This window comes from Lycorma delicatula, chromosome 3, assembly GCF_047948215.1.
Source record: "Lycorma delicatula isolate Av1 chromosome 3, ASM4794821v1, whole genome shotgun sequence".
Lineage (NCBI taxonomy): Eukaryota > Metazoa > Arthropoda > Insecta > Hemiptera > Fulgoridae > Lycorma > Lycorma delicatula.
The window spans coordinates 25,335,443-25,350,684 of record NC_134457.1 but is presented as its reverse complement, the minus strand read 5'-3'; the positions used below and the strand labels follow the sequence as shown (position 1 = coordinate 25,350,684).

General features: G+C 29.2%; 1 protein-coding gene across 1 annotated transcript in view; it reads left to right on the top strand.

The window, feature by feature from the left end:
• The first annotated feature begins 1,754 nt into the window (after positions 1-1,754).
• LOC142321461 (uncharacterized) overlaps positions 1,755-15,242 on the top strand; it is a 221,734-nt gene continuing 208,246 nt past the window's right edge. The window contains exon 1 of the mRNA XM_075359560.1: positions 1,755-1,989. The gene's annotated coding sequence lies outside the window, so the exon portion shown is untranslated. The remainder of the gene's footprint in view (positions 1,990-15,242) is intronic.

Here is a 15,242-nt window from a genome sequence, read left to right as displayed (position 1 = left end):
CATCTGTATGTAGCATTCGCACTTCGTTCACTTGCCATGAAATAATGTCATGAAGATTCGCCTACATGACACTGCATCCACTTTTTGTCGGTGAAACCGATGTGGATTTTCCTTATATCAGATACGTGAATTCTGTGCATTCACAGTACCATCATGGTACCATGCGTCAACAGACAAAAACCAGTCATCGAGTTCTTTCCCATCTGGCGTTATAGATAATGAAGCATTGACAAAATGCTACACGTTTTCCAGTGTCTACAGGTAAAACACACATTTGTGTAAAACACGAATTCTATACGGATGCATTTTAAACACAAGCGTAACGCCGTGTGGGCACTTCCAACGGAGAGACCATACGGGCTTGATAGGCGTCACATAGACGTTTTGGGACTTACAGAATATTTAAATTGCTCGTCGATCAACTTTTCTGGTATTAGTACTTTTGGTCGACCACTGGCTGCATCTGTCACATTCCCTGTCTATTGGAATTTGGCGTACAGCTGCTTGATTGATGACTGGTTTTTGTGTATTCACACCATACTTTACTGTGAAGGTATTCTGGGTTTGGGCAGAAATGTCACATGTATCGGGAAAAAATGAATATTTTTTGCTGCATTGTGAATCCCATTTTTCCTCAATTAAACATGTAAAAAAAAAGAAGAAATATTCTTCTATAAGGTTGCGTCTTTTTTTGAAAATTCTTTAAAATAAAAATTATGATATTAAACTTAAAAAAAAAAGTTAAAATTAAATGTAGAAACGGTATTATAAGTTTAGAAAGAACGCTAATAATAACTGGTTATAATATCAATAAATGGTCATAAATTTCTAATATTTTATTTTTTATTTCTAGTAGTAAAAGATCTGTTATATCTGTTTTATGATTGAACTAAGTAAAAAAAAATATTTATAAATAAAACTTCTGAAATAATTTTAATTAAATTTGTATTGTGACTCAATAATTATCTCAAACCTTATAAAAATTAAATTAAATTTCTAAGGTGGATTACCAAAACGTCGAAATTTATTATAGTATTTTTTTAATACTATATTTTTTTTATATTGATTCTTGGAAATCAATATAAATAAAACTAGTAATGTATTTTGAATATTAAATTTAAAATCGATGATATTGTCTATTTATTTTTTTGTCGTAAAACAACCGCTCTTTTAAGAAGACAAGATAGTATTAGAAGCAAAGAACTAATCAGCAGGCTTACTTTATCGCTAAATAAAACCACTTTATATATTAATAACCCAAAAAAAAAAATTGCATAATAAAATGTACAATCATAGTTATAATTTTCATATTTTTCTTTAGTTGATGTTGATAAAACAAAATAATTCAATACGAAAAAGCTTTAAAATTTAAATTATCTTTTATTACCTATTTAATATTTAAATAAATAAATACGTATAATCTAATTATAATTGTAATAAATCTAATAAGTATAGCGGTCGTATTAATACGTGACTTTATAGGTTGGGTAAAGTTCTTTAGAATTTTTAAGACATAAAATTCTTAAAAATGCTGATTTCATAGGTAAATGACGAATCTAAGAGAAATAAATATTATATTAGAAAAAAATACAATGAAATATTTCTTTAAAAGTTAAATATTATATTATAATAAAAATAATACCAGATTTAGGTACCATAATTAAACGAGGGAATAAATTTTTATAAAGGGAATATTCTATTTACATCACTGATCGTTACGTATAGAGCGAGATCATCTCTCGAGTTCACTGGATTCCGTTAACCGTGCAGCGGGGCGCATACGTTCGTGTTGCACCCGCTCTGTTAAAGAGTCGTGACTTATCCAGTCGAGTGCATACATCATTGGTTTTTTTTTAATTCTATCGTTTTGTTTAACACATTTATTTCTATTAAGTTAATTTAAAGTAATTAAATTAGTTAATTTAGTAAATAAATGGTACACCGACACTGGAATTACAAAGGACTTTTTTTGGACAAATAACATTTAATGTAAGTAAAAATTGTTTTTGTTTCTTCGAATAATAATAATAGAATCAGGTATAATAATATTTCATAATTATATCAGTAATAATGATTAATTTTTATTATTAATACAATGAAATTAGTATTATTTAACTTACATGGGAATTGTAAATAACAATCTCATTTTTAAATAACAAGTAATTTCGTCGAATATATTTGCTGCTCCCTATAGTATCGTGCCTTGTTGACTAATGTTTGTTAGTCAGAATAGGGTGCAGATAAATTACTTTTATACGTATCGTTTTTTGTCTAATACGTTAATTGTGAATAATTATACTTATGAGTGGGAAAAGACATTAGAAGTTACCGTAACTCTTTGTTCAAACACTTTATTAATATTATCTAAGCTTTTTACAGCGTTTAAGTGTAGCATGGAATAGGTCAAACACGTCTTGATGTTGACCGTTCAACCATATGTATACATAACAACAATTGATGTATAATATTATTTCTATTGATTCCAACATGCAGCTTCTACACCTCTCAATGTGAATTGCGTCGCTTTTTTAGTTTTGTTTCCATTTTCATTCTTTTTGAACACGTTGAATAAAAATATACTAAAATTCAGGTTTGGAATAATTTAGAGTACAAGAAAAATAAAACTAAAATTTTAATGATAACGAAGCTTTTTTTATTAACTAACAATTTTTAGGTCTCCGTATGTTTTTTTTTCAGTTACAGTTTTTAGGTCTTTCTTCTTACAGGACCCCATTTACAAAATATTATTTAACTAACTTTCTTATCATATTATCCACCTTCTTTGTAGTACTTTTATATAATAAAAGAATTATTGTTAAATGTTATTTTCCGATTTATATTCAAGTAATCTTTATCAGTATTTTCCATGTACTAGAATGTAAGGTAGTTTTTCGCACGAAGTAAGTTTTTAATACAACATGCAATTATTAATAAATCTTAATATCATTCATTATTAATTAGTAAAAAAAGAGTGCAACTGTGTTGTGTAAATAAATAAGTGGTAGATTTTTTCTTATCCTAAATATTAGATGGGAATCGTAAAGATTCCACAACCGTCACTCTCAAAAGTTCTTAAAGCTATTCTTTGAATAAAAAGCGGTACACACGTATTAACGCCACCGCAGCTACAGCTTTATTTAAAAACAAAGTAGTCAATCGGATTTCGGTGGAAAATGAACAGTCTCTTTATTAATTTTAATAAATGCTTATTTATATTTATTTATTTTATAAATATAATTTAACCAAACTTAACCTACGCTCGCTTCGCTCGCCTTGTCTAATTAACACCGTACTTTTTTGAGTATTTATTTATTTTTTCAGTAATTATTGCAATTATTTAAATAATCAAAACACTCCTGTTAATTAGTCAAGGTTAGCGAGCGAAGCGAGCGTAGGTTAAGTTTGGCTAAATTTATAAAATAAATAAATATAAATAACCATTTATTAAAATTAATAGACTGTTTTGAATCTATGTTAAACTCTATATCGGCCGATTTTCCACCGAAATCCGATTGACTACTTTGTTTTTAAATAAAGCTGTAGCTGCGGTGGCGTTAATACGCAAGTACCTAAAAAGCATCCCATGCGAGGTTGACTAGGAAAATTAATGAGTAAGATATTTTCCAGTTCCTTTCTTCACTGAATCTAATTTATTGTAGACTTTCAGCGTGTCTAGCCCACCGTTTTATAAAACGCACTTACATGACATTTAGTTCTACAAATAACACATTTAGCCCATCGGGCTGGTTTAATGGTTAACTGGTCGTCCCAAATCAGTTGTTTAACAGCTGTTTTCGAATTCGAATGTTCTGATGATCAAATCCAAGTAAAATTTAGTTGCAATTATACGGATTATTAGACAGTGGATACCGGTGTACTTTGGTGGTTGGGGTTCAATTAACGACATGTCTCAGGAATGGTCGGCCTGAGTCTGTACAACATTATAATCTCATTTACATGTTATACATATCATCCTCATCTCATTAAGCTATGGGGATTGTTTCTTATTGTTCACTAGTCGAACAGATTACAAAGTATATATTAGGAAAATAAATAAAAAATAACAAATTTATTATGTTCGGTACTGGGACTAGCTTCAAATTGAACATTTTTATTCTAAAAAAAAAAAATTAATATTAATTATTTTTTTAAATCTCAGATGTTTTAAATTGGAAGTCGTGAAAAAATTATAGACAGTTAATTTAAAATAAAAAATGTGTTCATTCGTCAAACAATGCGTTATATTGGTTACATTTCTTTCCCTAGTCGGTCAAATTTGGCTTTTAAGTTTTTAGATATAAAGTATAAAAGGTACAATACAAAAAAATCAAGTGAATGTTAAATTTAACATAAAATAATTCTTTATTTTATAAAAATTAATTATTGCATAACAAAAGAATCCCAAATGCTATACATATTGAATGTAATCTCATTATTTTAAGTGATATTTAAAATATATGAATAGTGAGATATAAGAACATGGATTTCTTTATTTCGGGTTGGATACCGGTTTAAAAAATTTTGTATTTTATTCTCTACAAACGGGTGAAAAAAAAAACAGCACTAATTAAGGGTTCAATTATACATACAATTATACCATAATTTAGAATTAGAGATTATAACAAAATAAACGTTAATGGAGGGAGTGTTATGAGTTAAATTCGTACCACAAAATGAGGAAGCTAAATTAATTTTTAAAATTGTTCAAATATTATTTTTTTTTTTACAGACACGAATTTAAGGGTAATCGTTTGTTAACTAATAGGGTGGGTGTTTAGGATGTGTAATTGGTTTTAAAAATCGGGGAAATTTTATTTAAAGAGATGTGCGAGCGATGGACTGCTATGATCATTTAGCCTGAATATAAATTTATAGCGTATTGAAAATGCCATGACTGACCGGGATGCGAACCCAGGACCCAGGAATGAAAGGTGGAGACGATGCCATTTGCGCCACGTAGGCCGGCAGAAAATTGTTTTAAAATAAAATGACATAATTTTTGCCCCTGAACATGGGGGTCTTATCCTGCTTTTTTTGAATAAAAAATTAACTTTTATTTTATTTATAGGTTTATAATATTAGCAAATATGATTTGAAACTACCTTTTCCTTTTTTTTGTCCCTTACTGGATAATCTCAGTAATTTAATTCATTTCTAATTTTATGTTACCGTTATTACTTTATATCTGCCAAACTTAAAACTTTTTGTACATCAGTAAATTAGCGCACTACCTTTGTTAGGTGAACAAAGGAATTGTTATTATTTATAGAATACAATACGGCAGTAATAAATAATAGGTTTAAACCTGTAGTTAAAATAATATTTTTATTAAACTTATCGATTACTTAGTGATGATTTTATTTCAATAAAATAAATAGTTGTTGATATGTAATTTTTTAAACGTTTCATCGCTAATTTTAATTGTTGCCGAATCTCTTTCCTGAAAGATTTGAAATTTAACAAGTTATTTGTCGAGTATAAAAATAAATATATAATGAAAAATAAATTAATATCTTCAAACGTAGATATTCTAACTGAATATGTAATTTATCATAAAAAAATTAGTTTTGCAAATATCAATAATAGTATCAAGTGAAAATCTACTATTATACACTACATTTTTTTGCTACTTTCAACAAGCTATAATAAGAAATAGCAAAACACATTTGTGTTTTCTGAAAAAATATTTTTTTCTTTTCTTTTTTATTAGTGCAAAAAGTGCTCACTATTTTTTTAATGATCAATTGTTACAGAATTTTTAATTAGATATAAGTATAAAACCTTTGTATTGTGAATTTACCATCTAAATTTTTTTTTTCTTAATGAATTTAATCTAAGCTGGACATTGAATGATGTCGATACCGTCATTACATAATGAATATGCCTACTGTACTGTATTAAAATGAACTGGTCAAATTAACAATAATTTCATCAAACTTGCAAAGTATTTAGATGTTACAAAAAAGATTATTTATGAGAAAGTATAAATTTATGGTTCGTACTGCTTTGTGAATTAAACTTTCATTCGATAATTTGCCTAATATATAAAGTTTCTTTTACATTTCAGTAAAATACATTTTTATTAATTCTACATGAAACCGTTTGGACAGTTCCGTTTTCAACTGTACGCAAAAAAATGAAGTCAAAACACATTCTGTCAAGCTTAAATTTTCATTCGATCGTTTTCCTTTTACATAGTTTCATTTTTATTTAATATAGGATACGTTTTGTCAACTCCACATACATCTTCAACTCTATGAAAAAAAGGAAATCTCTTTCGGCGAACCGGTCAAGTGTGGACAGAGACCCGTATGTTTTCGATTGAAAATAAAAAAGTCGAGTAACGATGTGGTTACGATGAGGGACCTGAAGTTAGAGAGAGGACAAATATTGGTCCAAGCCAATATACAAAAACTTTCATTTGAATTTAGCAGAAGTGACAAAATCGGTTTCCGCTCGGATTAGATGCCGTATGTTCGAATGATTTCAATCTGTTTTTTCCACATTAATAAGTTATATTGATAAATTAAGACATAAAATATATACGAGAATTCTAAACAAATACTATAATACAAAATATTTACATGTCCAAGCAGCCCAGTTATTTCCAAATAAGAGTATAACTTACTCTGAAATCTCTTTCGGAGGAAAGGTCAAGTATGGTCAAAGTCCCGTATGTTTTCGATTGAAAATAAATCAAGTAACGATACAGGTTACTTGGTCGTTCCATTTATACTTCCTTGTACGAAGTAAAGGAAGTATTGTGATGGCGAAAAATTTCGGTTTTCAAATTTCAACAGAAATATCCATTTCGATCATCCGTGAATCGATTCTGACTAGTTTTGGCGTGAAATATGTATCTCTCATAACTCAAAAACTATTATCCGTAGGATGTTGAAATTTTGGATTTAGAACTGTTGTAACATCTACTTGTGTACCTCTCCTTTTGATTGCAATCGACTAGACAAAAAGTATTCAAAAAAGCCCAAAATCCAAAACAACTGGATTTTGGACTTCTTATTGCAGTAATAAGCCCTTATTGGGAACTTTTCAACGGTATATCATAAATGATACTTATTTTCATTGTTTCCAGAGTTATAGTCAAATAATATTTTAATTAATGAAATATTTGGATCTCACAAGAAGAAGGCACTTCGGTTCAATCCGATTTCATCTCCTTTTTTTAACTTTTTTGTTTTAATTTAAATATATTGATTTATTAATAATTATTAATTTCTGAGTGTAAAAAATTTTTAAATAAAAGCAATAAATAATAATTCAATAATAAAGATAAAAAATATGATAAAAATATTAGAAGTTGTTAATGAAATAAAATTTTATATACTTTTCATTTTAAAAAAGGTATGTATGTAATTTAATAGGCATACAAGGAAGTCATGTGGTTTCCACATCAGAATTTTTTCTATAGGGATCCCATTTTAATACAAGACATATTATTTTTGTCCTACAACGAGTTCTACGGGATAAATTCAGTAAGATAAGAAACACTATTAGAATACTATTTAAAAATAACTTCTGATACATTTTGTTCATTCCCTCTCTTTCATTGAGATCTAGTACATAAATGGTTTGTAAAAAATATTAGTTCAACATAAATATGTTTAGGCGTAGAGTTGCATATTACTTGACGAGATATATAATTTTTACTGTATATAACATTTTTAGGCTCAAATGATACCCATCAGTTTCATTGAAGTTTAGATATTCAGGATAAAATTTTATGTAAATTGGTTGAGTCGTTCCTGAATCGTTTTTGACCGTTCAGGATCAGCTGATCTTGGTCGGACCGCTTTTAAAGTCTGAATATTTTTAGAGTAGAAACTGTGGAACTTTTATGCGCTCCAATAAAAAGTAAGAATGCTTATCGAAAAACTGTTTTGCGCATAAGATTACATTTTTATTCAGTATTGTTAACCACAATCATTCATAAATACATCATTCTTATTTATTTAATAAAATGAATTTGAAAGTACGGAAGGTGTCGAAAAACTCTATTTTAAAGACTATAGAAGTAGCGTCGCCGTCTCTCTGTCAAGTTGTCATACATGCCAGAGGGGAGCTCTAGCGACCTCCTTCGATATCCTTAAATAATTTATCAGTCGTTTAACATTGAAAAATTAAATTAAATAAATGCCCCTATCTGAAAACTATCTAATTTTTCTGTATGATACTTCCACATCCAAAAGTAGCCAGGCAAACGCCATGGTAGACAACTCAGAAATTTTAAATGGAAAAGGTAGAATTGTAATACATCATTTTAAAGGGAATAAAAGAACAATCTTTTTGAAATAAAAAATTCGGTCTACGACAACCTTAAATATTTACTTTATTTCACTTCTAGTTTCAAATGTGATCTACAGTACACCACAAATAGTGGTCTTATATCGAAAAATAAATATTTTGAGGCAGGAAAATTTGCTAAGCTTTATTTTTTTAAATTATTTCAGTGTTTACGAGTTATTTAAGAAGTAGACTACTTTTGAAACTATCTGTGAAAAATATCAAATGACCGTCATTTTATTTAGGATTGTAGTAATGAACGACTTTATTTTCAAGGTCCTTCAAAATTATGTCACAATTCCAAAATGGTGACCTTTAATATTTTCACAGTTAGTTTCAAAAGTGGCCCATAATACACGCCAAGTAATGATCACAAACCTATTCTTTCTATTTAGATTATCGAGTTGTCCCTCCTTCCATAGGGATTCCTAGATTCTTTAGGTATGATAGTGTGGTAGCAAAAAAAGTAGATCGTTTGAGGTAAGAACATTTGTTAAATTTCATTTTTGTATGTTTTACTGTTGAAAAGTTATATAAGGGTTGTCATATTTTGTGAACACTGTATACGAGTATATGAAAATATAGAACTATATTTTATGAATAATTAAATTGGATTATTAAAAAAAGAACAAAAATTATTAATATAAACATAAATATATATTTTGTAAATGTTAGTTATATAATCAGAAAGATATAGACTGAATAGAAATTGATAAAAGATATGTTTTTAATTTAGAAATCAATATTATAAATACAAAATTATTCTTCTAGTTCTTTCTTGACAAAAATTATAAATTTAAATTAGAATTCATAATAAAATTAATAAATCTATAAATTCATTTATTAATGCGTCATTTCTTTCTATATTTAAGAGTACAACTTAGAATATTTGTTCTTGATTAAAAACATATTATTCTTAAATTAAAATTAAAGAATATACAATAAGTATTAAATATCAAAATAAGCTTGTTTATAAATGATAACTTTTGCTGTCCTTTAGCAGCAAAATTATAAAGGGAAAGTATACCGATCGCCCAAAATTTTGGGTATGAGAAGTTTTATAATATCAACGTTTCAAGACCACCTTAGTCAAAAGAATATAGAAAAATTATAGAAATTTCCGAAAATAATATATACGTACTTAAACGTATTATTTTGATTAATATCTTCCGACTGCCTCAACATAAGTTTTTTAAAAATGGTTCAAAAGGTTTCTATTTATGGAGCATTAATGGCATACAATTTTGGACAAAATTAAAAAAGTAAGACGGGTACTTAATGCTATTTTTAATTTTTTATATAATGGTCGTGGAAAAATTCAGGTTTAGTACGAAGGAAGTACCTTTTTAGGTGTTTAAAATTCCATATTTTAAAATATTTAATATTATTATTAACTCCAATTTGATTTCAGATGATATCCCAACCCCGTAGGGGGAAGTCACCCACCTTGTAACGTTACCGGTCGCCACACCAACCCCTGAGGGGTTTTACCGGAGGTCGTCTTCAGACCCTCTAACTGATCATCTCATAGTCATCAGGCAGGCCTCGGTCGAGATGCCACCGATGTAAATGCCTTGGCAGACATTTGCATCAGTAAAATACAAATCAAATTTTGCCTTCACATAGGCCTCAAACGGACAACTTTACAACCTAACATGATTCACTCAAACTAACTGACCGAAACCGCGGAAACACGGACCCTGCGCCTAGTCCAGATTTGACAGTACCGTTCGTGACTGTGAATTCTTCAAAGAACGAACGAGTTGAAATGTAAATCAGTGCCACAGTCATACCAATCAAAATGATGTCTTACGCGACATAGAAATTCAGACGTACACCCAAATAAGTTGACCATTTTAGGTCACCTAACAAGGGGAACGTAACCTCATTCCGGTCCGCGCAGGAGCCGAGGACAACCACCCGCTCCAGTCATGGAGTCTCGCGTGGCATTACCAAGTCACGATCAGGCAGATATTTCGAATGGCAGATATTCAACATTATTTATAAAAGTTATTGTCTTATACTTCTAAAACTTGTTGAAAAAAATTTGTAATTTATCATAAATATTGGGCTATAAATAAATAAATATATATTTATTTGTTTATTTATTCCTTCTTCGGCCTGATTTTCGACCCGTCGACAGAGATCACCATGGCACTTATAATTTTGACTTTCCCATCTAGATAGCGGTATAGCAGAACTATAGCTCTAGAAGGAAAAGTATTGTAATCGGTTTCCAATTTGGGAAAATGTGGGCTTATATCTTGACGTTTTGACACTAAAGGAATCCAAAAAACAGAATCTAAATTTTTCAAATTATAACGTTCGTATGTACGTTCGTTCGGTGTTGGCTTTTAAATCATCTTATCCCCAGAATTACTGGAACGATTTTGACCAAACTTGGTCAGATTATTTTTACATATGGGGCATTAATGTCATTAAATTTTCAACTTAAAAGGTTAAAGGAATGAGACTGTAGAGCAAGGTCATCTTCATTATCTTGAGATTTCGCCTAATTTAGGTCAAATTTTTCTTAGGCACATTTTTTAACAATTAAAAAATAACAATATCTGAAAAAAAAATATTTTACAAATTCGCACCCCACCCCAAAAAACGCTGCTGTAGTCGACTGCTACGTTGTGATGTCACAGATGAGCAGTAGAATTATATAGATGATTAATATTTAAAGTATAAAAAAGTAACTCGAGCTGACTGGATCTCGAACTTGACCGCCCTAATGCGTTAAGCCTCGCAGCTACATCAGTCTTTCAACAAGCGAAACTTGTCAGTTGGGAATATTAAATTCCCAATATATATATTTATATTAAAGAAACCCCGTTAAATTTTTTAAAACCACCCTAAGTATTTTTATAATTAATTTTAATTATATAACAATTTTATAATTAATGTTACATAATTGTAATACTTTATCTGTTTTTAAAATTATGGCTGTTACCCAGAATTGTAAGGTAGCTGTCGAACAAGGGGGTCAAATGAGAATGAAATATTATCCTATACATGGCCACTTTAAATAAATCCTAAATATAGTATTTAAATAAATATTATACAATATTTATTATTGTATTTAAATAAAATGATAAATATTTTTAATTAAGATAAGTGTGTATGTGTGTATTAGGCGTGCATCAGAAAAATCCACAGTAGTAGGACTAATTTTAATTATACAAATTTCACTTTATTCAAAGTTGTTATCTGATAGCCACAAATTTTTACTGAAAATTTTAATTTTTTTCTCAGTTATAATTTTAAAACTGCTTAATCTTTTAGGTTTATAGACGTCATTATAAAAGATCAAATCAGATCCAAATACTTTTACTAAAAAATTTTGATTTTTTCCCCCAATTGTACTCTAAATATTCGATAATAATTCTTTTTTTTCTCCCCCGGGCCGGATCCTGCAGTTAAGTATTACACAGCCCAGGGGAGTGTCCTTTACTCTAACGGGCCTCCGGTCCCGTCCGGAGGATTTCACTTTGCGCCCGCCTTAAACCCCCAGAGTAGGATCCACCAGGCCCGGCTATACCTCCCTGGGTCCCCACTCCAGGAGCCGGGACTCGGTCTTTATGCCAATGCCTTTAACGGGGACATCCCGAGTGGGGCATCCCCGCCTGGAATCGGTCTTTTTCGCTCGGGAGTGCGTAATTATGTCATTCATTTTTAAAAACCTTACAGGATATTTGAAATGAGTCTGAAATAGTCTGTCAAGTGCAACCCTTTTCGGGCTTTTTAATAATTAATCGCTAAATCTGATAAAATATTGTCCAAGCGTAATATATTACGCTACTTTTGGTATTTTACACAGTATATTTATATCTAAATATTTATATACAAATGTTACATTTGTAAAATATGTGATTATGTGATAAATACAATTTTTTTTAAAATTAATAATAAATCATTATATTCTAAAAAAATTAAGAGCATTATATATTTTTTTAAAATCCTTTTATTTATAGTCACATCAACGAATAAAATCATTAGTGACTTATCAGTGTAATGTCACTTTACCGGTAAATTTATAATCTTGAAAAAAACTCAGGCATACCGTTCCTGAGATGTGTGATTAATTGAAACCCAACTACCAATGAGCACTGGTATCCACGATCTAGTATTCAAATCCGAATAAAAGTAAACTCTACCTTTATCAGGATTTGAACCTGAGAACCTCTACTTCAGAATCACCTGATTTACCACGACAAGTTTACCACTAGACCAACCTGGTGGGTAAGAATGTTAAGTGATAATTTATTAAAGAAAAATAATAATAATATCTATCTATAATACATACATGGGCATAAGGCAGCATCGCTTCTTTGGTTGTTTTTTCGTCGTAATGTTTCCGATTGTTTTTAAAACTAATACTGTGACCGTGTCGTATCTTAGTTTTATGTGGTTTCTTTAGTATCTAATTTATTATCTACACATGCATTAATATTTTTTCCATTTCATTATTACATTTTATTTATTACAGATTGTTTACCGATATATTATCCTATTCAAAATACCACTTCTCTTTACGATCTTCTTTACGGTCTTCTTTTTTAAGCCTATATTTAAAAAAGAAGAAAAAAAAAGATGTCACGTGTAATAATATAATCTGATGTATATTTTAAAGAAAACAATATATTTTAATATTACGAACCCTTTTAATTATATTTATTTTAATACCAAAGACTTTATCTCATAGCGCAACTTCAAGTATCATGTGAATTCTTGTCAACCCGTCGTGCTAAAATAGACAAGCGAATTTTATCAAAACTTCCAGTAAGAGTTTATAAACTTAACACATTTTTTTTGTAATTATACTTTTACTTTAGAATAATCGTAGGATATCTATTAATGAAAAATACATTTTTGATATTTATCACCATTCAGGATACTTTATAAGAAATCTAATGTGGACATCACATGACTTCCTTTTACGCCTACTAAATTACATACACACATTTTTTTTTAAAATGAAAAGTACACATATACTGTAATTCTATTTCATTAATAGCTTCTGATATTTTTTCACTTTTTTTATTGTTATTATTGAATTATTATTTGTCGTAAAAGATTTTTTACAATCCGAAGTTAATAATTATTAATAAATCAATATATTTAAATTAAAAAAAAGTTAAGAAAAAAAAAATTCTGATTCAAACCGATGTGCCTTCCCCTTGTAAGATCTAAATATTTCGTTAATTAAAATTTTATTTGGCTATAACTAATGGAAATAAATACCATTTTTGATATATTGTTGAAAAGCTCTCAATGAGGGCTTATTACTGCAGTTAAGAAAAAGTCAAAAATCCATATTTCTTTTGGATTTTGGGCTTTTTTTGGACACTTTTGGATCAGTCGATTGCAATCAAAAGGGGAAGTGCACAACTAGATGTTACAACAGCTAAATTTATAATTTAAATTCCAACGGCGATACATACGTACGTACGTCACGCCGAAACTAGTCTAAATGAATTCAAGGATTGTCAAAATGAATATTTCCGTTGAAATCTGAAAAACGAAATTTTTCGCGTTCACAATACTTCCTTTACGTCTTACAAGGAAGGAAAAAAACATTAAAAGACTAAAATTAGGTATTTTTCTAAGACCTAAGATCTAAGGTCTTTTTCTAAAAATTGTCAATTTCTTCTTTTTTTTGAAATTATGTATGAATCATCGCCAGTCCCCTCATCTGTTGTATTTTTGTATTTGTACCTTGTGGGGACAGTTCTACCGTGAAATGTTTCCTAGTCGTGGAGATTACTAAGAGTCAAACATAGAAATGAAATGTTTATCAGATAAAGTCATTATTCATTGCCGCCCTCCGTGGCGCAAGTGGTAGCGTCTCGGCCTTTCATCCGGAGGTCCCGGGTTCGAATCCTGATCAGGCATGGCATTTTCACACACGCTACAAATCATTCATTTCATTCTCTGAAGCAATATCTAACAGTGGTCCCGGAGGTTAAAAAAAAAGAAAAAAGTCGTTATTCATTATCCCTCTTAATATATACATAATACGTCTAATAGTAGTGGTAATGATAACACTAAATTGCCTCCATTTAAAGATTAAAGTGGCCTAATATTCTTGTTATCGTTCCATCATATTTTAAGCGACATATTTTTTTAATTGTCTGTATTTAGTAAATATATATCTGATATACATGTAATATTTAATAATGGAAAATAATTAAATTGATATTGTTTAATAATGGTAGAGAAAATCTATTATTACTACAAATTAATTACGACTATAAAATCTACATATTTACTAAAAATGCAATCATATATTTATAATAAATGAATAATTTTATTTAATACTAACGAAAAACCCAGGAAATTTTTAATTATTTTAGTATTATTATCACGGTAATAACATGTAATTTTAAAGAATACATTATTTCTTCAATTTCATTATTATTTTACCACAAAAATAATTATTAGCTTTAATTTTCTCTGAATTACAGAATAAATTACGTCGCTTTATTTCATTTGTATCCAAGTCATTAAAATAAATCTGCCACGATTTCATAACATATTAAGGAATAAGGATTTAATTAAGTTTATTTACTATTACTAAAATCACTCTTCAGGTAACAAGAGGAAACAATATTTTTACTTATTACCCTATTCATGAAGAGTTTACAATTATGTTGAAATATAACTGTTGTATCGAGATGAAAAGGTAATCTGGCGGGCTATACAAGCATCCTGAGGCAACAATCTGGTAAAATTAATTACCAGCTCTCATAAAATTACTTTTCGTTGAAAGAGAAACAGATTTCCTTCAAGAATTTTAAAAGATGTCTAGACAAAAGTCATTTATAATTTTCTGGACTCTAACTGTCCATATGAATTTTTAATCAAAAAACTTGAAAATAAAACAACATAATATTAAAATTGGGCTGAAATCCCCGATAAAATTTCACAATGCATTT